Raw genomic sequence first — 26,274 nt, 5'->3', positions numbered from 1 at the left:
TAACTCTTGTCTGATGTGCACAAAAGCCATCAGATAGGCTCCCGAATGCAGCTGGAGGAGGGACTCAGGACTGCAGAGATCTTGGGTGAGGAACAGATAGATCTTCCAGGTGATTTTATTGCTTTAATGATCAGTAGCCATGGTTTTGTCACTCACGCATTGTTTTCTGCTGTCTTCTGTAAATTTTAGAGGTCATTTTCCTGTTCTTTCTCCCACTGCTCTGCATCTCACGGCCTTGTGACTGCTAGGGAAGCAATCACCCACTGAACACTGGCTTTTCTCAGCCCCCGAATATCTGCATGTCTTACACAAACAGTAGAGATAGTGAGGCGTTTCCAGAGCATGTTGATCAGTGATATTTAAGGACTCTGTTTTCATTTTTAATTAAATGTGTGCACTTTCACAGGAGCGCAGAGCTGGGGGAGGGCAGAAGAGAGAGAGTTAAACTCCTGGACCTGGATTTACAGGCGGTGTAGAGTGAACTAATGTGGGTGCTGGGAACCAAGCCTGGGTCCTCTGCAAGAATAGTACACGCTTTTAGCTGTTAGGCCATCTCTCTTCAGCCTAAATACCTCACCAGTGTGATGCTCCCATCACCCACTTCAAAGTTAGAAAATTAAGTTTAATTTCAAAGGCAAAGGCAAATGTTAAACTCTATTTAGTAGATATTTACATTTCTTCCTTGTTTTCATTCCTCTTTCCCATGGAGTTTTAGTCTGTACTTATCTTTGAACAGTTTGAAATATGAATCATGCTTCACTTCAAAATATATTTATGTAAACTAATTGTTCAAGTTATAAGATTTTCCTGTAATCATAATACCTAAACTTCTTTTGGAATCAGTTATCACTGCCATTATTATTAATATAAAGGTTACCCAAACACACACACAAAAGACAGCATCTACACACTTAACAACTCTCAAGCTAAATCGTGAAACAGACTTTTTTTTAAAAACATGTCTTAAGAAAAAAAATGTGTGGTGAATTGGGCTTTTTGATTTTCCCTTTTATTTAGACTTTTTGCTTCATGAATATTTATTGCTCATTTCTGGAAGGAGGCAAGCTCAACATCAATAAAACCAACAGTTTTTATTTTTTCAATTATTTTTGAAGCAGTCTTGCTGCATAGTCCTGGGGTTTCCAACTTATAATCTTCTTGATTCAGCCTCTCGGGTGCTATGATTATAGGTATAAGCCACCTAGAAGCATCCCTAATTCTTACTTCTATTGATGTGTATACTAAAAATTCTTATTCATGTGCATAAGTAGATGGTACTGAAAAGTGGCATGGTGTGTGTTTGTATGCGTGTGTATGTATGTGTGTATGTGTGTATGTGTGTATGTGTATGTGTGTATGTGTGTGTGTGTATGTATGTATGTATGTGTGTGTGTATGTATGTATGTGTATGTGTGTGTGTTGCTAGTGAATGAACCCAGGGGATTGCACACACTAGGCAAATGCTCCACCCTGCATCACATACACAAAACCACTCAATTATCTTTCGTCAAAAGGTCCTTTGGAACTGTATCAGCGGTTGACTCAGGAGTGGCACTTCCTCTTCCCACAGCCTTTCCACTGGGACTCCTCAATGAGAGGCTGAGGTCACAGGTTTCGCTAAGCCCCTTCTCAGCGTGAGTGCAGTCCCTGGGATTATAGACACTCATGCTGCAGCACCTGGCTTTCACAAGGCTTCTGGGGCTTCAAACTCGGGTCCTCATGCTTGCATGCCTGCACCTCTGTCCACCAAACAATCTCTGCAGCTCATTATCCATATTGAGCAGAATTTGGGGCAGAGGGCTGTGGCATCACCAGAGAAAACACCTGGGGCTTGGCTTCCCCTCATCTGGTTCCTTAGAGTTAGTGGCTGCCCCATCTGGGAACAGAGGCACCTCACCAGTCAGAAGAACCAGTCTGTAGATAAGGGTTTGTGGTCTGCCTACTGACTGGCTGTCAAAGAGAGTGTAGTGGCAGGGACAAGAAAATCCCAGAAAGTTAGTGAGCCCTCAAACCTGGATCCACAGCAGAAAGACAAAGAGATCCTGCCTCAAGTAAAGTGGAAGGCAAGACCAACACCCAATGTGATCTCTGATCCCGTCTCTCATGAATTTGTATGCCATGCATGCACATATACAAAAGTAAAAAAGTTAATAAAGTGTCTATAATATTAATATGTATCCCCTGCAGTGCTGATTCAAAGCTCTGTTGATACTATAGAACTTGATAAGGTTTATACAAACATATTTTTTTTCTGTAAAGGAATTTGACACGATATTTCTGAAGATACGATTTTGTTGTGAGGTGCATAGAGTCTGCATCTATTACACTGCACCAAATTACAGTGCGGTGTAAGAAGGCATGCAAAAGTCTAGCCCACCTGCATGGACCTCTGTGTGATGTAGGAAGGCACGCAAAAGTCTAGCCCACCCACGTGAACCTCTATGCATGTTCTTTATAAAGGGTCTCATCGGCCAGAATCCTCCCTGTTGTTTTGAGTCCTCCTTGCTTTGAGACGCACCTGAACTCTGAGAGGTACTTCGTTGGTAACACCTTGTCCATGTGTTTTCAGGGTGAAGGAGCAGGCATGCCTACCTTCTACTTGGTGCTCCTGCAGGCCGGATGGTGTAGTAGGAGCTGCGGGCTGTGTTCCTGCCGCCCCAGCTCCTGGTCGCCTGGCTAGCTTATGCCCCGAAATAACAACACACAAACTGTATTCTTTTAAACACTGCTTGGCCCATTATATCTAGCCTCTTCTCGGCTAACTCTCGCACCTGGACTAGCCCATTTCTAATAATGTGTGTAGCACCCCAAGTGCGCTTACCGGGAAGATTCTAGCCTACGTCCGTCCTGGGTTGGAGCTTCATCGCATCTGCCCCAGAGAGGAGAGCTATCGAGTCCGAGCTCACTTCCTCTTCCTCCCAGCATTCTGTTCTGTTTACTCCACCCACCTATGTTCTAACCTATGAGGGCCAAGCAGTTTCTTTATTTTTTAACCAATGACCTTCCTCCATCATTTCCCCTTTTTCTGTTTAAACAAAAAAAAAAAACGAGGGGTCTGGAGAGATGGCTCAGCGGTTAAGAGCATTGCCTGCTCTTCCAAAGGTCCTGAGTTCAATTCCCAGCAACCACATGGTGGCTCACAACCATCTGTAATGAAGTCTGGTGCCCTCTTCTGGCCTTCAGGCATACACGCAGAAAGAATATTGTATACATAATAAATAAATAAATATTTAAAAAAAAAACGAGGAAGGCTTTAACTTTAACATAGCAAAATTACATATAACAAAACAGTTATCAAGTAAAAATTACAATATTTACATCTATTTTATTTTTATCATAACTAAGGAAAACTGTAACTAACTATTCTTCAACTCCATCAAAGACTCCAGAAAGATACAATATTACCTAAGCAAACAAGAAATAAGCAACTTTCAAACTCTAGAAATGACAGAGACATCTCGCTGCCTTGACAGTCACCCAAAGTTTCTCTGTACCGTTGGGGCATCCATATTCGGCATACAGGCCCATAGTTTCCAGCAGACATTTCCATGAAGCAGGAAATTTCAAAGGCAGTTCAGTCACTATCTGCTGTGTCCTGCAGAATGTCTAGCAGACTCTTTCATGAATCAGGAACCCCGAAAGATCATCTCACCTTTAGGCAAGTTCAGCAGTCCTCTCTCTGCGGGTTCTTTGTGTCCAGTTTATGCAACAGTCCAGGCAAGAGCAGTTTCTTGCCCAAATGGCTATCAAACTCCATAAGGATCCTCTTCGATGCCCATCTTCTTGAAGTAGATTGGTGCTGCCAGGAGCAGAGTGTCTCATTGTCATGAAAAGTCCTAAGTTATTAAAACATTAAATAGCATATTCCAGGCCGGGCGGTGGTGGCGCACGCCTTTAATCCCAGCACTCGGGAGGCAGAGGCAGGTGGATCTCTGTGAGTTCGAGACCAGCCTGGTCTACAAGAGCTAGTTCCAGGACAGGCTCCAAAACCACAGAGAAACCCTGTCTCAAAAAACCAAAAAAATAAATAAATAAATAAATAAATAAATAGCATATTCCGTAGTCTTTGAAAGATATGAAGAATGTCTATCTAAAATATATTTATGTACATCTAGAAAATCTAACATGACTACAAACTTGACTATTATAGATAACTATTCATTAACAACTTATATACATAACATTTTTACATGAGCTACACAATCACAATGCCTTAATCAATATCAGAAATACATATACATATAACAAAATTGACCTTAAATTTAAATCACTAAAGCAAAATCCGTATCAATGCAAATTATTCATACCTTTATCAGGATGGAACCCAGATGAATCATTATTAGAGAAGGGGAACTGGATAAGCATGAATGTAATTGGAGATGCAAGAAAGAAATCAGAAAAATTTAACCTGTTTAATGAATGAGTCTAGATAAAATTAAAACTTTTAAATGAGGATGTTTAAGGAAAATGATTGTAATAGTTTGATAGGCAGTATGCTGCTCTGGTTGGTGTATTGATGATTTATTTTTGAGTTGAAAGTAACAATCAGCAAGTCTTATATGTGGGACTTGTTGACAGAAAACTAAATATTTCTTGAAGACTTACTGCATTTTTTCTTATTTCAAATTTTATTTTAATTGACTCATCGAAATATGATCTCAGATCAATGCTATCAAAGTTAATTATTTATAATGAAGGAAAATTCTTTACCAAGCATAGGGTTAATCAAGTCATACCTTGAAGATAGCTTTGGTGACATTTTAATACCCAGTATTTCTATACAAGGGTTGAGGAAAGGTTACTGGATCAGTTGATATTTACTCTGCACCCTATGAGAGTGTGAGATATGAGGTGCTTTGGAGACCTCCTCAGAAGCGACATTCATTCAATGGAGAAAAGGGATCCTGTTCATCAGGAGTTGGGTAAATCTCTTAGCCTTGCACCTGGTCCAGAGGGAGAGGTAACACCCAGTCACTGATAAAGCAACCAGCTAGGAGCAGGAGAATGACAGAGAAGGAGAGTTACTATAAATAATCCTGATACTTTGAATCAACTGATACATTGGCAAGCTCTTTTAGATGCTCAATTAGCATTTATTGGTGAAACCATTCAAACATCCTTGCTTTCTCCCAGCAGCACAATGGAGGTTGCTGGCTCTGAAATCTATCTCATTATTTTCTCTGTATAAAGGAAAACACATCTTGAAACGACCTCCTCCTCTTCCCTTTTCTCCTTCTTCTTCTGAACGGGTGTGATGTGTATTAAGGCGCACATACGCCATGGCACTTTTACGGAGATCACAGAACCAGCTTCTTTGAGTCAGTTCTCTCCTTCCATCAATGGTTCTGGGGACCAAACTCAGGTCATGGTTTATGCAGCAAATGCGTCTGAACCATCCTCCTATCCTTGCCTCTAGATGTCTTGACGCTGGGAACTTTTAAACATCTTCCCTCCTTTAATAATTCTAGTATAATTTAATCTTTTAAGGTCTCTAGAAAGACTGATTTACTTTTAAAAGCATTTTCTTTCTCTACTGTGATAAATATATATCACAGAAAATTGATCAGTTCACTCTTTTATGTGTTTAATTCAAATGACACTCAGCACATTCACAATGTTTTCTTTCCTTTTTCTTTAGCTGAAGGGAATCTTTAATGTGCCCAGGACAGAGATGAATGAAGAGTTTGCTAAGAAACAACTGCAGTCAGTGTAAAATACATATTTCATCATCTAATCAGAAAAATACTTACTAGTGAACACAGATATGTGTAGACGAACGTTTAATAGATCCTCAAAACATTCCCAGGGAGTCAGGAAAGCCCCGCTCACTGTTCCGAGTCAGGAAAGCCCCGTAGCTGTTGCCTAACATGCAACTATGATCTTTATTGGAACAGCTTGTCTTATGGCAGGCCAACACAAACTTGGCATTGATGCATAATTAATGAACTGGGAAATGTATTAACAAGATTTCTCTCTCATTAATGTTTCCCTAATATCTGGCATGAAAGCTAAGCTGTATTAATTAGGATGGGGGCTGTCGTACATGTGATTGCAGGCAGGCGTTCTGTCTACAGGGTAAGTTTGTCAGGTTTCATTGGCAGCACCCCCCTTTTTGTCTTTAACCCTCCTTCCTTATTCCCAGTCCCCCATCACTCCTTTTGTTCTTCTTGGGATTACCTTTGTAATTTTATTCTAGGTGGATGCAGGAACGATGACAGATTGAATGGTTCAAGTTTTAGATGGATGTCGGAGCACACATGAATTAATCAATATTTCATAATCTAGGCAATGAAAGCTTCCTCTTCATAGAGTAAAGAGGACATTATGCTCCGTGTGCACGGCTTAACCACTATTCATGCTAATGAGACGCATGCAGGCACGGCCCCTTTCTTGAGTTGATAACATGCTCCAGTGTACATCATTGTCAATTATGAATCAACTCGTAATCATCTTGGGAAACGGGAGAAGTAAATCCTACTGCTGGGCACAAGCACCTCATGGGGGGATTATTGGTTAGTGTTGGGGTCTGAACTTGGAATATTAATTCCTTTTTATTCTGTCAAAGTTATTTTACCACTGTCAATTAAGTCAAATATTCCCCCAGGAAATAAGCAAATGTGTGTGTGTGTGTGTGTGTGTAAATGGGCTGAGAAGGAGGTGGAGGTAAAACTAAAGGAACATGCAGAGCCAACAGGAAGAATGTTTCTGCATTTGGATTTTCAGATGCTAAAATCTGTGGCTCATATCCTTACACATTAATTTCCACATTTTCTGCATGTATAGGATTTATTTTGTGATGTGTAATTCTGATATGTTTTAGTTGTAAAAATAAACATTCATTGTTAAAAAACTGTTTTCTTTCTTGGCTTGAGACTCAATAGTCAACAGTCAATAGATTTATGAAATCTATTACATATCAGGGAGGGAGTACTACAGAGATAATTAAGATAATTTTGCTATCCAAGAGCTCCTTGACTAATAGGAAAAGCATGTAAATGAATACAATTGTCCCTTGGTATTTGTGGGGAACTGGTTCTATCCTGCAGCTGGTGAAATCTGCAGATGCTCATGTTCCTTATGTAAATGACATAGTATTTTAGCATGTGCACATAATCTATGTCTACCTCCCTTATATTTTAAAAATTGGCTCTAGATTATTTATCATACCCAGTATAATGTAAAGGTCAGTCGAATTCCTATTCTATAATACTTAGTGATAGTGATCATAAGGATAGCTATATGTGTTCAGTAGAGATGCATTTTTTTTCTGGACATTTTTGATTCATGGTTTATTTGGCCTGTGCTTGTGGGGCATGTATAAGTCACTAACTAGGTTGACTGTATTTCACAATGTATGAGCAATTCAGCTCAGTGGAGCTCAAGGCTGATGGAAGGCAAGACTAGAGAGGAAGGGCGAGGTCATGCCAGAATTCCCACGTTGCATATTAAGGCCTAAATCTGGATCCTCCAAATCCATTGCCCTTTAAACATTTAAGTGCAGATATTTCTTTGGCGCTTGTCTGGTTTCTTTTCCTGTTGCTGAGTTACTCTGACAGCAGCAACCTCAGAAAGGAAGGAAGGGTTTGTCTGGCTTGCAGCTTGATGGTACAGTCCTGCATGTTGGAGAAGACAAGGCAGCAGAAGCTTGAAGTAGCTGGCCACCTCATCTTCACAGTTGGAAAGCAGGGAGTGATGAGTACTGGTGTCGCACTACTGTTTCCCTTTCTATGCTGCCCAGGACCTAAGCCCAGGAATGGTGCCACCCATTTATAGGATGGGTCTCCTACCCCAGTTAAGTTAATCAACTTAATTCCTCACTGCCACACACAGACTCCCAGGTGATTCCAGATCCCGTTAAGTTGATAATCAGCACCAGCCATCACAGGACTTCTGATGTGATTTTGAAAATCATATGAAAGTTTGCATAGGTTCCATAACATTGCATTTTTATTAAGAACAATGAACTTTCTTCAGGACTCTTCAAGACCTCTCAGGTTTCAGGAACAGTAGCTATTGTGATAGCTGATCTTGATTGTTAACTTGAGGAAATCTGAAAGCAACCGAGAGACACGCCTGTGGTGGATGAGGGGAGGTAGTTCCAGGAAGGATTAACTGAGGAGGGAAGAACCTCCCTTAGAGTGGACAGCACCTTCCTGTGTGGCCAGATACAGAGAAGTAACTCCGTTTTCATGGTTTTGCTGGTGAGTGCACTGACCGTTCAGTGCTGACAGAAACCAGCGTCTCTGACCTGGCAAAGACCAGTAGTTCTCCAGGAATCCTCCAGTCCTCCAGTCCTTCAGTGCCAGATCAGGACTTCCCGGGGCTTTCAGCCACCTGGACAGAGAAGCTGCTGGGTTCTCAGCTTCGCCAACATGTAGACAACCATATCTGGACAGCTCAGGTCATATCATGTGAACCGATCTAAAAAACCCCTTTTGCAACATATATTCATTCTATTGGGTTCGCTCCTCCAGGAAACCCTAACTAATACACCCATATTACATTTTTTATTTGATTTTATTTTGTAGGAAAAGTTAACAATATAGAACAACGATTACGTGAGGACACAACCAGGGTTATACATCCCTCAACAGTCTTAACAACAAGAATAATTGGACCAGATTTTCAGGGTAAACCAAACATTCTGACTTCTGCATACAGCATAGATGCCAGGAGGCAGAAGCCAAAAGTTGGGAGGGAGACTGAGCCAAACCATTGTTACTGTTTGGATAAAAGGTTATCAAAAACCTGATTCAAATTATTGATAGTGGGAACATTTTGAGATTAAACCAGGTAGTGTTTGGTTGAAGCCTCTAGCTTTCTGCAGTATGGAAAGTCCCATTTCTCTCTCTCTCTCTCTCTCTCTCTCTCTCTCTCTCTCTCTCTCTCTTTCTCTCTCTCTCTCCCCCCCTCACCAAAATCTGCCCATTCAGAGAGTCTTTGAAAGAAGGAAAGGTTCCCAAAAGCCCAGTTCCATACTCTTGGCAACTACAACTTCCTCCCCTGGTGCCACCGTCACCGAAGTCCTTGTCTAAGTGCTCAGCTTTTGAACATACTTAGTTACAAGCCCAGTTTGTGATGGACATGTCATCACCCCTCACCTACAACCTATAAAATCTCCCCACTTTCGTTCGGGTGTGAGACTTCTCTGGTTTCCATCTCTGGGACAGGAGAACCCACTCAGGAGTTGTTTTACTCAATATATACCTACTGCTGTAAATTCTGAAGTTGGCTGGATCTGGCTTACTGTGTTGGTGGAGAAACTTATGGGGGGGGGGGGCAGAAAACCTACTAGAGTTGAACCAAAATATAATTATTTATACAAAAAGGGTCCAGCAAAAATATAAAGTTACAAAACAGGACTAAAAAGATAGCTCAGTCTGTGAAGTGCTTAGGTTACAAGCACGACAGTCTGATTTCAATGCCCAGAACTCACATTAAAAAAAAAAAAAGTTCGGAAAATCCAGATGTGGGTTTTAATCCCAGTGCTAGGGAGGTGGAGACAGGAGGGTGCCTGACACTTGTTGGCCATCCACTCTAGACTGATTGGTAAGCACACGTCTTTGTGAGGCTCGAAACACGAGGAGGATAGCTCCTGAGGAATCACACCTCCCTGCCCTCCACATACACACGCAGGGTGGGTAAGAAGAAATAGCAAGGGAAAGATATGAGAGATGGCACCATTGCTGAATACTATTATCTCGGACTGCAAAGAGCTCAGATGAAACCACAAGAAGGTCAGAAAAAAAAAAAAAAAAAAAAAAACCAAAAGAACATTAGAGTGATTTTTCAAAGAACATAAAGGTTCTAAGGATCTTGAAATTTCACCCAAACTTAAAATTAGAAATAAAAGAACAGGAGCTATTTTTCATTATTTATTTAGTAAAGATCATAAAATAGCAAAATTTATGTATAAAATTTCCTTGTCAGTATTATTAACAGCCATCAAAACTGAAAACAATCTTCAGTGGGAGATGTGTTAAATCAACACAGTATATCACCACAATAGAGTATCATGCAACCATTAAAAATAATTTTGTAGTGGCTAGAGAGATGGATCAGCAGTTAAGTGTCTCTATAGCTCTTGCAGAGGACTGGAGTTTAATTCTCTGCACCACGTGCTTTACTCCGTGCCTCTGGACTCTGAGGCCATGGACACATATCCACATTCAGTTCACATGTGCATAATTAAAAAATCAAATAAGAACGGGTGGTGGTGGTGCACGCCTTTAATCCCAGCACTTGGGAGGCAGAGACCGGCCGGGTCTCTGTGAGTTCAAGGTCAGCCTGGTCTACAAGAGCTAGTTCCAGGACAGCCAGAGCTACACAGTGAAACCCTCTCTCGAAAGACCAAACCAAAAATAAATAAATAAATAAATAAAATAATAAAATAATTTTAAAAAATTCACATTTTAGATATACGTTTATTGAAATAGATGCCAGTGACCCATTGTCTAAAAATAACAGGTTACTAAACTTCATGTGTATATATACCTGCTTCAGTAAAATTAACACGGATGTGCCAGAACATGTATGTCCTTAGACAGAGATATTCAGAAGGCTTAAATAAATTTTGAGAACAATTCTGGACAGAATTGGGGATGACCTTTCCATTTACTTACTCTGTATTTTCCAATTTTGTTTGGATTTCAAAACGTTTTATTATTTGTAAAAATTTTCAAGTGAATAAGACTTTATTGCTTTAACAAGGCGGGGGGGGGGGACTGACGGACGATGGCTTAGTGACCAGCTTGTTTGTGAAAAGTGAAAAAGTTTTGGAAAGGAAGACCCCCGAGTTCTCAACCCTGCATCCTACCGGCCACTTCCTGTCACATCCGGACCTCGCCCTTTGTACTCTTTCGGTGTCGCAACTCATGCCAGATTCTGCCCCTCCTGACTTTGTCCTTATGTGCCCTGAAATAGTCCCTGAGTTGTTCAGACACCTCTGCAATAGTTCTGGGGAGGAAAGCAGAATAACCCCTCACAGCCTAAGATAAGTTCTTTCCATGTGTTTTGTTTGTTTGTTTAATTTTTTCCGAGGCGGCGTTTCTCGGTGTAGCCCTGGTTGTTCTGGAACTAGTTCTGTCGTTCAGACTGGTGGTGAACTCACAGAGATCCACCTGCCTCGACGATTAAAGGCATGCACCCACACCACCCAGCTGGTGTGTTCTTTGTGTTCTTTTGTTGCTGGAAAACTTGTGACTTTTTTTTTTATGCTGCGTTTGCGCTCCTGGAATTGCAACTATTTGCATCTTAGCCCTTCTCCTGTCTCGCTCGATGTGGTTTCTTGAATCCAGTAGCAGAAATTTCAGAAGAGAGACTCCACTGGGCATGATGGGCAAGAGCATTCCTACACAGGCAGAATGTGACTTGGCTGCCAGCGTGTACTGGAAGTCCCACCACGACACCAGAGAGGGTGGGAGATGCATTCAAGACAGAACGGGTCTATCTTCTCGGCATTCCCAAGAGCGGGGAGGTCTTGTGGGTAGGGGAAGGATTTCCAGTGGAACACCGGACGGCAGGCATTCTTCTTGTTTGTTTAGACATTTGTAGCTAGAGAAGGATGTGAGATAATGGGAGCCACTGAAGTGGCACTGTTGACACAGTGTTTTCTCCTATTGCGGTTTTGCTCTGCAAACAAACTAATCCCCATACACAAACAAGCCAGACTAGTCAGATGCAAGCTTATGCTTCTGTGTAGACGAAAAATTAGACACCGCAGCTCTTCAGGGGACAAAGATTTGGAGGCAGGTGGAATATGGAAGCTAGGGATGTACCTGCTTCCTGTGGCTCCTCTGGGCCGCCACTCCCCAGCCACCATCTCAGCCTCGCTTGTCGTCATTGGAATCTTGGCCATTTGCGGCTGACTCATCTGAGCCTTTCAAGGGCCAGCGCGTTTCTTAGTATGCACTGAACTCGTGCCAAACTATTGTTTCCCACTACTATTGTGTACAAGACAACATGTACTAGAAATGTGAAACAGGAAGAGTCCATCTGATCTGATTATGGGAGAAGAAATTTTCCAGCGTCCACATGCTGATGTAATTATTTCAATAGGTCGCTCCCCCCAGCCCCCACCACACACCCCATCCCCCAGGGTGCCAACAATTGTCTTCGCCACAGTATGCATATCACATAGCTTTTTATTCCTTTTTTTAGAAGAGCAGAACCCTGTCGACTGACAAACTGGAGTCTTACATTATTTTTAATTAGGGGGAGTCGTTTTCATCGGCTTGGTTTGTGTGTATGAAGCATCTGCATTTGTATATGTTAGTTTGTATTTCCCTTGGAGTTCTTTGATTTATTTTACATTGGATTGTTTGTTCTCCATCCTCAGGAGCCACAATCACTCTTCTGTTTAAAGACTATGCTCCACTCAATTTCCTTGGTGGCAAATGGTGTCGGGGAGGCAGGCTGTTTGATGGTTCTGTGTTCTTGCAGTTCTTACAGTGGCTGTTCTCAGGATAACTAATCTCTTTTTATTTTGATCCCTTCTCATGGGTATCAACACAACACTTAAGAATGAATGAAAATGTTGTACTCATGAAGGATAAGGATTAAACCAAAAGCTTAGATGGGGTCTAGGAGTAATAGAGAGGAAGAATTTCACACAAACCCAGTGGGTTCTTTTGTTGTTGTTGTTCTTGTTAGGAAGTAAAAGGTCATCTGGTAAACTTGGCAAAAGACACTGCACTGTTGAGCACAGTGGAGTGTGGTACATTCTTCACAAGCACAGGGAATCCAGCACCCTTCAGTGTGGTACACTCTTCACAAGCACAGGGAATTCAGCATCTCTCAGTGTGGTACACTCTTCACAAGCACAGGGAATCCAGCATCCCTCAGTGTGGTACACTCTTCACAAGCACAGGGAATCCAGCATCCCTCAGTGTGGTACACTCTTCAAAAGCACAGGGAATCCAGCACCCCTCAGTGTGGTACACTCTTCACAAGCACAGGGAATCCAGCATCCCTCAGTGTGGTACACTCTTCAAAAGCACAGGGGAGCAGGCAAATAAGTCCAATACAGATCAAGTCTTTACCCCCTTACTCATTTCTCCTAATAAGCTGGCTTCCAACTTATTACTTTCAGAGGATGACCTTGAACTCTGGATTTTCCTGCATCCAGCTCCCAAAGCCTGGTGCTCTAAGCATGCCACCACGACCCACGTCTTTCTGTTGTATATAGCTCTTGTGTCTTATGGGCTTCAAGTCATCTCCCTTCCCAGTTGCTTATTTTCTCTAGATTTACAGTCTGAAAATCCCTTTCTTTAGTAAACTGTTATCACAGTGTTATTTCTAATGTCATTGTGAATTTTTTTGTAGAAGTTCTGGCACTCTTTGTACAAAGTGAGGGTTTATTTTTTAAAACTATTGTGAATAGAATTTATTTTTAAGTGAAAAATGAACAATAGTCAAAACAAAATGATTGCCTCTGGGCAGCATCTCATGCTTATGAGGAGAAAGGTCATCACGAATGAGCACGGTTCTCCTATTTAATGTGTCTCATTTTTTATAAAGATTTTAACTGAAAATTTAATGCCAATTAAGTTGTAAAGAGTTTGGGTCTGGCTAATTTTGGTGTGTGATCTCTTTATTTATTTGCAAGACCTTTAAAAAATAAAGCTTACAACATTAAAATATTTTAGCTAAATTTTGAAAACATTTTAACTGAATTTTAAAACTTTAAAAACTAAGAAGTTTTGAAAATTATGTTTTATGTAGAGGGGGTGTGGGTAGGTGTAGAGCAGCTTGAGGGAATCAGTTCTGTCTGTCCACCATATGGAACCTGGGATTAACTCAGATCTTTAGTAGGCAGCAGACATTTTACTCACTGTGCCATTTCCCCAGCCCAGTTAAGCAGTTTTTAATTGCAGGCTTCATGGTACTTTCTAGCTTCCTGCTTTTACTTAGAGTCACTTATATCAAAAACATGACCAATTTCAAAATCCAGCAGTCATTATTTTATTGGAATTATCGTTCCCAAAAGAGGATTTAGGAAAGATCATTTCTGATGAACCTGGAATCATCTATCAGGATCTGTGGGACAAGAGATAACAGCAAATCTTGGTAGTTGTTGGGCATTGTGTGTGTGTACGCAGCCCGCTACTCAAATAAGGACACAGCCTAGAGGATGCTGAGCCAGACTCCTGGTAGCACCACTGAGATTACAACCTGGATGCCAGGTGACAATAGTTTCCTTGGCCAGCCTCTCTGTCACTAATCAGATAAGGCAGCTCAGGGAAGGCTTTCCTCAAATCAGCCAAAGCCAGAGACTAGTTTCTGTCTGTGGAGCCCCAAAACCTTCTAGAATCTGTAAGAAAGACCCTGTTCTTGCTCCCCTGCACTACACAGACACAGCAGCAGGCTTAAGGAGCAACACTTAAGAACTGGGTTCCAGCCAAGCTTTGCTTATGTCTTTCCATGACCAAAATTAATCAGATAAAAGGAGAAAAATTCAATTTGTTTATTGTTTTATCTGTGTGGCCCCAAGTGGCCTACATGTATATTTTGGAAATACTTTTGTCTGTTTCACTATGTATTTTGAAATGCATTGAAGTTTAAAGTCTTATTATATAGGTAACTAGAAAAAAAATGCTTTGTATGGGAAACAATTCTGTTTTTCAAGAAAAGCCACTTCAGGAGTGAGGTCAGCTGGGATCCTGTTTTAGGAAGGAGGGGTGGGTGTGGGATGTGAGCAAGGGGAAGTCCTATGTCAGAGGGCTCTGCACACACGGTCTTCCAGGGCCTCTCTCGCCTGGGCTGTGATCTGTTATTTCAGTCCGTCCTAATAGCTTCATTTTGTTTCCTCACACGAATTTACATCCTTGACAAAACAGCCATGGCGGACACTTGTTTTCAGGAGTCCGCTTCCCGCTCTGACCCAAATCTAGTATTTAAGTTTCATTGTTTTCCAAAGATGCCAACGACTACTATTAGGCTATTTTTAAAAGAGAAGTGCTGTTTTTGAAGGTCTGGAGAAACGACATCAGTCACTCAAATGTTTCCCCACCTGAATATCCAAGTGTGGACCGTAGTACAGAATAAAACTTCAGTCAGTGTTCCTGTGTATCCCTTTGCCTCGTGTTGAAACGTCACATGTCTGGGAACAGACACTTCAGTTCCAAAGGGTGCCTTCACCAGATCTATCGACTGGCCTGGGTGTCACTTATTTAACCATTTATCTACTTCCAAATTATTAATAACTAAGTGTAACTATTATGAGAAAGAAGACTTAGGATTAATGAACCTTTTTTGAAAACTAAAACAAATATTTGTTTAGAATAAAATATCATACCTGTTTCCCAGCTCTTAGATTAATCAGTCATCACCGATTATTCTAGCATTTATACTACTAAAATAATAGATATGACATTGAACAACATTGAAGTGGGTATTAATTAGCCAGGTGTTCCAGGAAAACTAATCTCGTGGGAATAAGTAAAATGAAGGAGTACAAAAATAGACTTCAGGCAAAGAATTGGCTAGGACAAAATGCCCATTATTGAAACAAGAGTTCATGAAGTTGGAGCTAAGAAAAAGAAGCAGGAAAGGAACACAGACAAGCTACAACAGGGAGGAAGAGCTGCCAGGCTTTGGTAGCTGGTTGAGTGTCAGAAGCAAGGCAAAACAGAACATTACAATGTGAATGCAGAAGGAGGCACTGTTTGGGGAGTTGGAAGGGAACCAGTGCAAGAACAAGAGATGGGGAAAGTAAATTGGGGAGGCTGAGTTAGGACAACACATAATGATGAAAACAGCACAGCAAAAACCTTTCTGTGTTAAAATTAAAACCTTCCTTTTTATTTAAACAGAAAAGGGGAGGTGATCTGAGAGTCCCCTCTGTATGCTGTGAATATCATTGGTTAATAAAGAAGCTGTTTTGGGCCTGTGATAGTGTAGAGCAGGGCTAGGTGGGGAAAACTAAACTGAATGCTGGGAGAAAGGAGGTGGAGTCAGAGAGATGCCATGTAGCCTCACTGAAGGCAGAAGTTGGAACCTTGCCGGCAGGCCATGAACCTCATGGTAAAATATAAAATATTGAAAATGGGTTAGTACTAGATGTAAGAGCTAGCTAGCAATACACTTAAGTGATTGGTCAAGCAGTGATTTAAACAATAGTTTCTGTGTGATTATTTCTGGAGTCTGGGCAGCTGGGAAAATAAACAAGCAGCTTCTAACAACATCCACTCTGTTATCCTATCAGGAAAACAATTAAGAAAGATATTAATGAATTGTTTTATTATTGTGTGTGCACACATGGTGGGTGGTGTGAGCGCCATAGCACCTGTGTGGAGGTTGATAAGCACTGTATAAAGTCAGTGTTCTCCTTCCACATTTAGATGGGTTCTGGAGAGTGAACTCAAGTCATCAGGCTTATACAGCAAGTACCTCTAACCCAGTGAGCCTTCTTATGACCCTAGAAATTAAAATAATGATGATGATGATGAAGAAGAAGAAATAGATTTTACCAAATATTGTTCTTAGATATTCCAGTTAGACAATGACATAGAGATGCTAAACAGTAGTGAAAAGAGTATGGGGAAGGTCGAGTACAGTCTTAGAAAACACAAACTCTTGACCAATGAGTGACTGGGAAGGGATGACTCTGCAGTGAGTGGTAGATGAAAGGCAAAAGAGAGTTTTGTAGAGCTAAAGGCAAGCATTTAAGGAGGCCCGAGGTAGCCAGCAGCAATATGCAGCATGGCAGAAAAACTAGAGTACCCTCTATAATGTCATTTAAGATACAAATGAGTATCTATTATTTAATAGTATAAACGTTGTCTCTGTTATCTTTCCATACAGCTGAATACATTGGCTCGTACGCACGCAGGGATGCAGCTGCTAGGTTACTTCTGAATGCTCTCCTGGTTTTATAAATACCAACTAGTTCCTAGTACCTAGTTCCCAGAAAAGATCTTGTTGGCTTTTAAATTCCTCTTCCTTTATTCCATCTCTGATCCTCTTTTCTTTCTCTCAGCTCCAATAAGATTATCTTTTACCACAGACTCTTTTTTTTTTTTTTTTTTTTTGGAAAGGAATGAATAAGTAAGATTAACACATAAAACTCTACTTGAGTTTGAGAGGAGTATGGTCTCTGCCTGGATCCATGTTGCAAATGCCTTATAAGCCGTGTGGTTACTGCAAGGCAGAATGGACTGGTATTTTAAGGTTTCCTCTGGCTGGCGAGATATGGAAAGTTTTACTGGCTCATATTGTGTTCTGATTTCCTGAAGCAATTTTTCTAAGCCACTCCACTTCAGCCAGACCCTGAAATGAAGCCTGCTTATGCCACTGCTCCTTGTCAGTTAAAAATTAGTCTAGAACATTTTATTTCAGTCTTGTTCTCTCTTTCTTAAACTTCATTTTAACAGGATTTTAGAGAAGTCGCAATTTTCCGTTATAAAACTTCTCCTTTGGGATGTGATTCTGAAATATTCTCAAATGTTTCTGAATCACAAAGAACCCCATTCTTTTTCTCAAACAAGAATTTCTGGTGCAATATTCAAGTTCATTTTTTAAAATGAATAACTTGAATATTTAACATATTTGTTGTTCTGCCATTTGCACTTAATGGCTATACTGTATAGCTTAAGTTTTACTATCATCTACTCTAATCACTCTATGAGGCATATGTAAAGTCTCTTATTTTTGAGATTATAATTATGCCCTTTCACCCTTCTCTTCCCTCCGTGTAAACCCTCTCATTTACTTCTTGAGGAGTCAAATCCTTTGCAATGTCTTTGTTCATATTTGGCAACAAGGAAATGCATATCACATTTCCATTTCTTTCATAAAACTTCTACCCCAGATTTGACTTATTGATTATTGATTGTTGTGCTGGCATTAGATATCAGGGTCTCATGTACACTAGACAGACACCTACCAACTGAGTTACATCCCCAGCCTCAAGAGCCCTAGTGTTAGATAGATAGTATGTTGATGCTTACTTGACAAACAGGTATTCAGGTTTGTAAACTTTCAAATTAATTCATATAATTTGAGTGTTGCTCTCTGTAACTGTACTGTATTGAAATGTATGGGCTTTCTTATGGCCTGAGTCTTAAGGAGCTTGCTGGCTATTTGTATAAAGTCTTTCTAATTCGAAACTTTCCCTGTGAAATAGAATAGAGATGAGGGTTTTTTTTTTTTAATGTTTTGAGAAAACTTCCTTGAACTCTCATTTCTTCTCTCTGTCTCTCTCTTTCTCTCTCTGTGTGTCTCTGTCTCTCACTGTCTCTATAGTCATTTGGTTTGTCATGACTTTTGCTACTAGAGGATTAAAAACCTGGTTCTAGGAGCAGAGTACTTGGGCTCAATCCCACTTTCACCATTATGAACACTGTCATTTTGTGTGTATTAGTAGAGAGACATTCTGTGCCTTAGGTTCCTTAATTTCAAAAGGGGACTCAATAGTAATAAATATTCAGTAGTGTTGTTATATTAGATTAAAAGAATTGTTTATAAAACAAATTACAAGAGTTCCTACCATTTGGTAATTGAGCAGTAAATGTCACCAGCTATTATTGCTGCTTTGTTTGTTTATGTGTAATAGTTTTCATTTTTTGATCATTATATCTTCTTGATGATTTTACTACAGCCTGTTAAATAAACCGTGTCTTGAGAGCTATGTAAGTGCATATCTTTCATCAGTAATCTTATCTCTAAGCTTTTTATGCTGAGTTAAAAAGAATAACAATTTTTTTCAGAATCAGTATTTAATCCTTTTATTTTTCACCAGTAAAAATTTTATATATTGTGCAAGAGCATATTTCAATAAGCACATAGACCATAGCCTTGAAAATTATACAGTGAGAATCATAAATTCAAGCCATATCTTCCAATCTGGTTGTTTTTATTTTTCCAGTCTGGTTCTTAATGTGAGGTGGAGTGTGTAGTGTTCTCAAGTGATGAGATGATCAACCAATCAGGTTGGCAGGGCCAGAGACACCTTGGAAAAGTCCATTTACAGGGGCTGAGTCCTGGTGGTGAAAGAGCAATGGGCTTGGCAAAAAGAAGTCAATTCAGACAGAAACCTATAGAAACAAAACTCCAGAATCATGGGATGACTCTAAAATCAGAGGAATGGTGCTAAGCCCAGACTTCTGGAGTTACTGTGCCCCCAACAAGAGCAGAAGTGGAGGCAAAGAAACATTGATAGGCTGGAGATGCAAACCAGTTGGCAGAGTACTTACATAGCATGTATAAGCCCTGGGCTCAATCTATAGCACCACGTATACCAAACATGATGACTCATGCCTGTGATCTCAGCACTTGGGAGGTGGAGGCAGGAGGATCCTGAATTTAAGGTCAACCTAATACAAAGAGTTGGAAGACAACTGAGCTACATGAGATCTTGTCTCAAATGGAAACAAAAATTTCTGAAAAGTGAGGAGATGGCCTAGAGGGATGGCTCAGCGTTAGTTTTTAGACATATTATTTTGTACTGGCAGCCAGCTCCCAAATAAACACACAGAACCTTATTACTAATTATAAATGTTCAGTTGATAGCTTAGGCTTGTTACTAACTAGCTCTTTCAACTTAAATTAACCCTCATTTCTTATCTATGTCTTACCACATGGCACTGCCTTTATTTTGCATGGCATATCCATCTTGCTTCTCCCGCATCTCCTGGTGATTCCACCCTGCTTCATCCCCTGAGCTCTCTTGCTTTCCGCAAGCTCTGCCTAGCCTCTTCCTGCCTAGCTACTGACCATTTAGCTCCTCCTTCAATTAATGAGAGTAACATGCCTTCACAGTGTACAAAAAGATTGTTCCACAACATTAGTTGGTTGATGTATTTTGAGAGAAAGTCTCACTGTAAAACCGCAGCCTGGAATTTATCATGATGGTCCTCGTGCCTCTGATCTCTGATTCTTACAAGGCAGGATTACAGGTGTGTATGATCACACACTGTGAGTTTTCACATTGTGCTATATGTAAGGGCTAGTCATGATTTTGTTGCGGGAGGTCCTTCCGCTCCTCCAGCCAATAGCCGCTGAGATACCAGCCCATTGGGGCGTGGTCTCTTTCTCTTTAAAAAAGCAGCTACTTCCCTCCTCTCTCTCTTTACTTCCTGCTCCGGTTCCGGCGACTAGCTGTTGTCTGGGACAGTGATCTGTAAGTTTTTTCCCCTTTAAATAAATACCACGCTATTAATCATAATTCCAAACTGGTGTGGGATTGTTTATGACTTACACCTTCATGATTTTTTCCAGAAGTAATGTTTGGTTGTTTTTCATCTCTGAGAGCAATGCAGTCAAGCACGTCCTGGAATTTGTGATCCTCCTGCTTCAGTCTCTCCAGTCCTGGTTTTACAGCAGTCTACTACATCTGGGTCAGAAGGGACTCTCTAAGCAGCAGGGGAGGATGACCAAGCACAGGAGAAGGGAGGGATACCACTGGGAAGACAACTGGTGCAAGAAAGATAGAATCTTCTTTAATTTAATTTTGGAGAAATGCCTTGATAATACAGTCTTTCTGCTTATGGGTTTTGTGATTTTATTGTTGACTAACACTTTAAAAGTGCAACACTGCACTCAGCATGTAATTAATACACTAATAGTGTCTTCTCTCTCTTGCTACATAAGGATGTATCTCCATGGTCCCATGTGAAAGACAGAGTGAGAGCAACATAAAGATGGAGAGGAGGCCAGGGTATGTACTCTGGACTGTTGCTTGGGAGATGAAGAAAGATTCAATTTAAAAGACAATCTGCCTGGCAGTGGTATCACGTGCCTTTAATCCCAGCACTTGGGAGGCAGAGGCAAGTGGATCACAGCGAATTTGAGGCCAGCCTGGTCTACAAAGTGAGATCCAGGACAGCCAGGGCTACACAGAGAAATCCTGTCTCAAAAAACAAAACAAACAAACAAACAACAAAAAAGAAATAAAGAAACAATGAAAGAAAATAAAAAGACAATCCATTCTGTAACCCTTGCAATAGTCAGTAAGAGACAGAGGTGGGGTTTGACTGTTAGAAACCTAGGGCCATCATCTATTTTAGGATTGTATTCAGAGATATGGGTGAGTTAGTCACCCTATTTTCTTTGGATTTCCCAGATCTCTTAGGTAGACAGATAGTTCCACAAATAGACCCATTATAAAGAACAATATTCCTTGTGATGTCCTTGACACTCCTGGCTCATACAGTCCTTCCTCCCTCTCTACAGTAGGATTCCCCCAAGCTCAGTCCAGTGCTTAGCTAAGGAAGCTTGAATCTTTTTCTGTCAGTCACTGGATGAAGATTCTCTGATGACAATTGGGGTAGTTATCAATCAGATTATGGGAGATGACCAGTTCAGGCACCCTATGAACTATTGCTAGGAGTCTTGATTGGGGCCATCCTTGTAGATAAGTGGGGTTTCCTTGGCACCAGGTTGCTACCTGACTCCAAAACATCCTCCCTTCAAGATGTTTCCTTCATATTCTTTCCCTTCATCCATACCACCAACCAAATCCCTCATGATCCCAACCCTGCCAGCCCCCAGCCTACCCAGGAGATCTTTTCTATTTCCCCTTCCTAGGAAAATCCCTGCTTCCCATACCCCTTTGGGTCCTCCCTGTTACCTAGCCTCTCTGGGCCAGTGGATTGTAAAGGAACCCATGGAAACAGCTAACCTGGGCTCATAGGAACTTACAGACTCTGGACCAACAGCTAGGGAGCCTGCATGGGACTGACCTAGGCCCTCTATGTGCATGTGACAGTTATGTAGCTTGATCTACTTTTGGGATTCCCAGTGGTGGGGGCAGGACCTGTCCCTAACATTTTGGCTGACTTTCAGGAACCTATTCTTCGTACTGAGTTGCCTTGACCAGTCTTAATAAAAGGGGAGGAGTTTAGTTCTACCTCAACTTGATATGCCATGTTCTGTTGGCACCCATGGGAGACCTGCCCCTTTCTGAACAGAAGCAGAAGAGGAGTGGATTAGTCGGGGGGGGGGCAGATAGAAGAAGGGAATGGGAGGAGAGAAAGGAGGAGAAAGTGTGGTTGGGACATAAAATAAATCAAAAAAACTAATTAATAGTAATAATAATAAAATAACAATATTCTCTGTGGAGTTTTGTATCAGTATTACCTTTGATATCTTTTCTAAATGGGAAAAATATTTTACAGTGACTCCTTAAATGAGCTGTACAAAATTATGTGAGTGCCATCAGCCCCCAGCCTCTGCATGTTTTCAGTCTTTTATAATAATTTCTTTTTATTTATGTGTATGTGTGTTTGTCTCTATGTGGGCATGTGCATCTGTTTGTGATGCCCAGGGATGTCAGAAGAGGGTGTTGGATCCTCTGCAGCTGAATTTATAGGTGATTGTAAGCAGCCCAATATGGGAATTGGGAACCAAACCTGGGGTCCTCTGGAACAGCAGCAATTGTTGAGCTCTCTTACTAGACCTACAATAAGACAGAGCCTCATCTTGTTGCATTCTAGCCCAGGGTGGTTTCTAGCTTGCCCTCCTCCTGCCCACTCCTGTGCTGTGGACTCTGCCTTGTTCTTATTAGTGGTTCTCACCATGGCTTTTAGCACTTACTTCTCACATCAGTCTATCAGCCTTTACGCAGCCCAGTTCAAATCCATCGACAGCCAACACCTAACTCCAGGGTAGAATGAAGAGCATCTCATTCAGATTTAAGAGAAAAGTATTCTGCTTTGCACGAAATGGCTTTTAATCAAGAATCTCAACGGACACTGATTCTTCAAATGATGAGAGATTGACGAGAAATGGGTAGACGTTGAGCATTTAAAAAAAAAGAAGAAAGAAAGAAAAGGCTAACTCACAGGGATGTATGCAAAGATGAGGCATTTCCAAAGGAGCAACTGGTTCTGTGATTATTAATTCTCTTCCTTCTAGAGTGACTAACGGACAGCATTTTCAGTTAATCGTCTTTTGAAAGTTTCTATACCAGCACTGTTTATAGAGCTGTGACACGCACATGTACATCTCCTGGTTACCACTCTTACTATTAACTCTTTGAGGTCCTCATGTAGTTTCAGTTTCTACATCGTCTTGTAACTGTCACCCAGAAAGCTGAACCATTTTCTCTAAATGTATCATCTTCTCTAGTCAACTTTGTAGACACACTCGAATCTCTGAATTCTGGATTAAATGAAGAATTCATATGTGGGTCTTACTTAAAGTACTTCAAGCCTTCAGTTCCTTTTGGAATTACTAATTGATATCTGAATATGTGATATATATGCATATATGATATGTACATATTTATATATCAAAGGAGTTAAAATGAGAAGGGAGGTCACACAATTGACAGGAAGTGGGCAAACTGTTTCAGCTAGGAAGAATATGGGACAAAAAAACACAGTAGACATACAAAGAAAGAAGTGGGGCCCCTCTGAAGCTATAAAAGTGTGTGTAAGTGTGTGTGTGTGTGTGTTTCCATAAAAAGATGACAGTTTCAAAATACATCCATCCTATTGAAAATATGGGTAGGCATGACTGGTAGGCAGGAGACAGAAAGCAGGAGTGACAGTTACCCATATCTAGGAGGAAAAGCCGCTGAGGGCTCAGATACATTTTCTGGTGTACAGAAAAATGAAAAGATGGTCGCTTCTTATGACACTGTTCTAACTCACAGCCTGGATGCTTTCAAGTATTCATTCTGTGCTGAATATTCATTGAATAGGACACTAATATTTGGGTGCACTTGTTCCATGGGCATTTCACTTCAATCCAAAATAAAAAAGATAGCTAGAAACACTTAACTTACAGCTTACTAAACCCTGTACAGTTTTATTTATTTGTTTGTTTACCTATTTATTCTTCTTAGCACACCACAGATAATCTATGTGTTGCCCACATGTTCGCTGGTGCATGGTCAAACTCCCAGTGGCAAGCCCCTTAAAGAAAACTGATTCCTTCCCCTACCCAACCCCCAGCAAAAGCCATCAGCTGTGAAGAGCTACACTTCAGCATCCTTATCACATTTTTAAAGAGGTCTCTTCAATGACTGCCTGTCTAGACTGTTTCATTTGGAAGTGGGGAGGGGCGTTGTCATAAAAGTCTTCTATGTCTCTTATTCTCAGCTGTATGTCTGCAGTCACCAATTCCACAGCTTCCTTGCCCTATATGGTCAGCAGTAGCAGCATGAAACATGAACTTCCACATGGTTTCCAACAACAGCGTGAGCCACACTTTTCCCCTTTGTAGTTTGGCACCCAGTTCTGTTCTGCCATCTTTCCTTTGACTTAAATGAGTACACATTTTTGTTGTTTTGTTTTTGAAACAGGGTTTTTCTGTGTAACTGTCCTTGCTGCCCTGGAACTTATTTTGTAGATCAGATAGGCCACAAACTCAAAGACATCTTCTGTTTCTGCCTCCCAAGTGCTGGTATTAAAGGCATGCACCACCACCGCCAGGCCATAATGTAAATAAAGACTGCTCGTTTGTATCCAGGCCACCCAGACCCAAATAATCACACAGAAACTATATTAATTGCAACACTGTTTGGTCAATGGCTCATGCATATTTCTAGCTAGCTCTTATACCTTAAATTAACCCATTTCTACTATTTTGTATTTTACCACAAGGCTGTGACATACCGGGAGGTGTCTTTCTCCTTCAGCAGCCACATGGCATCTCCCTGACTCTGCCTACTCTCTCTATATCTCTTCCAATATGGCTATATTCTGCACTGCTATAGGCCAAAGTAGCTTTATTCACTAACCAATAAGACAGCACATGTACATAAGGACATGCCACATAATCTCTCCTTTTCTGTCTAATTAAAAAGGAAGATTTTAAGTTTAGCATAGTAAAATTGCATATAAAAAACAAAACAGGTATCAAGCAAGAATTACAGTTATAATATTTCTTTGTGAGTCTAAAGTTTCATATCTAATTTATTTTATCACAACTAAGAAAGACTATAACTGTAACTATATATTCTTCAACTCCATCAAAGACCCCAGAAGGATATAAAATTACCTAAGTAAACAGGAAACGCATTGTAAGAAACTTCCAGAATTGATAGAAACATCTTGCTGCCTGGACAGTCACCCAAAGTTCTTCTGTAATGTTTGGGCATCCATCTTTAGCCTACAGGCCCATAGCATCTGACAGGCTTTTCAGTGAACCTGGGAATTTGAAGATCTGTTTTGACTTGTAATAATAAAGTTTGTTAGCTGCTTTCTTCTGTGTCCTGAAGAATGTCTGACAGTTTCTTCTGTGAAGCAGGAACCCTGAAGAATCATCCCATTTTTTGAAAAGTTCAGCAGTCACTTTTCTGTGGGTCCTGCATATCCAGTTCATACAGCATATCATCAAACAGTCTAGGCAAGAACAGTTTCTTGCACAAATGACTAGCAAACTCCATAAGGAGCCTCGTTGATACCCATAATCCTCTTGAAGCAATTGGTGCTGCCAGAAGCAGACATATCTCATTGCCCAGAAAAATTTAAGCCCTTAAAACCTTATAAATATCATGTTCTATAGGTCTTTGAAAGGGCTGAAGAATACCTATGCATGTGAAATATATCTCTGTAATCTAGAAAACCTAACTAATATGACTAGCTTGACTATTATAGATGACTATATAAATAAACATAATACCTTAAACAAGAGCAGAATACATATACACAGTATAACAAAATTATAAAGTATAAAAACCAACCTTAAATTTGTATCAGTAGACTAAAATCCATACCAATGCAAAATATTCATCTCTATATCATATCCCCATTATTTTTTTAAGAAATTGACTGTGACCATTAATTACTTATAACCAACCCCCCTTAAACGAAAACAAACATTTTAAACAATCATTTTGGGAACTTGGGCATGGTTTTCTCCAAACTGCTTCCTGCTGTTTGTTGGGTCAAGTATTTCTAGGGTTCATAGGGACCTTTTGAGGGTCTTGTTCCATCAAACCGTATTATCCTGGAAGGAATCCGCAGGTTCTCATCTTCTATGGAAAAAAAGCAGAATCTCTTTTCCAAAAGCAACACATCCTTAGGTTTTAATTTTGAAGTCAAGATACCTTTAAAATATATTTGTTGGTTTAGCTTAGTAGCCCATACAATGAAACATCTCTCTGTACTTAGCTCATTCACAGTCAAAAAATTCAAAGAAAATATGATAGTATATATATAATCCAGATTCTCTATGTACATTCCATCTTTATGTGCCTTATTTTCTATATTCTTTTAATTTGTGACTATCTGTACTCTTTTATATTACTTTTACTGTCTCTTTAAAGACTTTGATTTATTTTTAAAAATGTTATACTTCTTTTTATAATTGTCAATATTCTTTTTC

The sequence above is a fragment of the Chionomys nivalis genome, chromosome 18, assembly GCF_950005125.1.
Source record: "Chionomys nivalis chromosome 18, mChiNiv1.1, whole genome shotgun sequence".
Classification (NCBI taxonomy): domain Eukaryota; kingdom Metazoa; phylum Chordata; class Mammalia; order Rodentia; family Cricetidae; genus Chionomys; species Chionomys nivalis.
Note: the sequence above shows the minus strand (reverse complement) of the source record.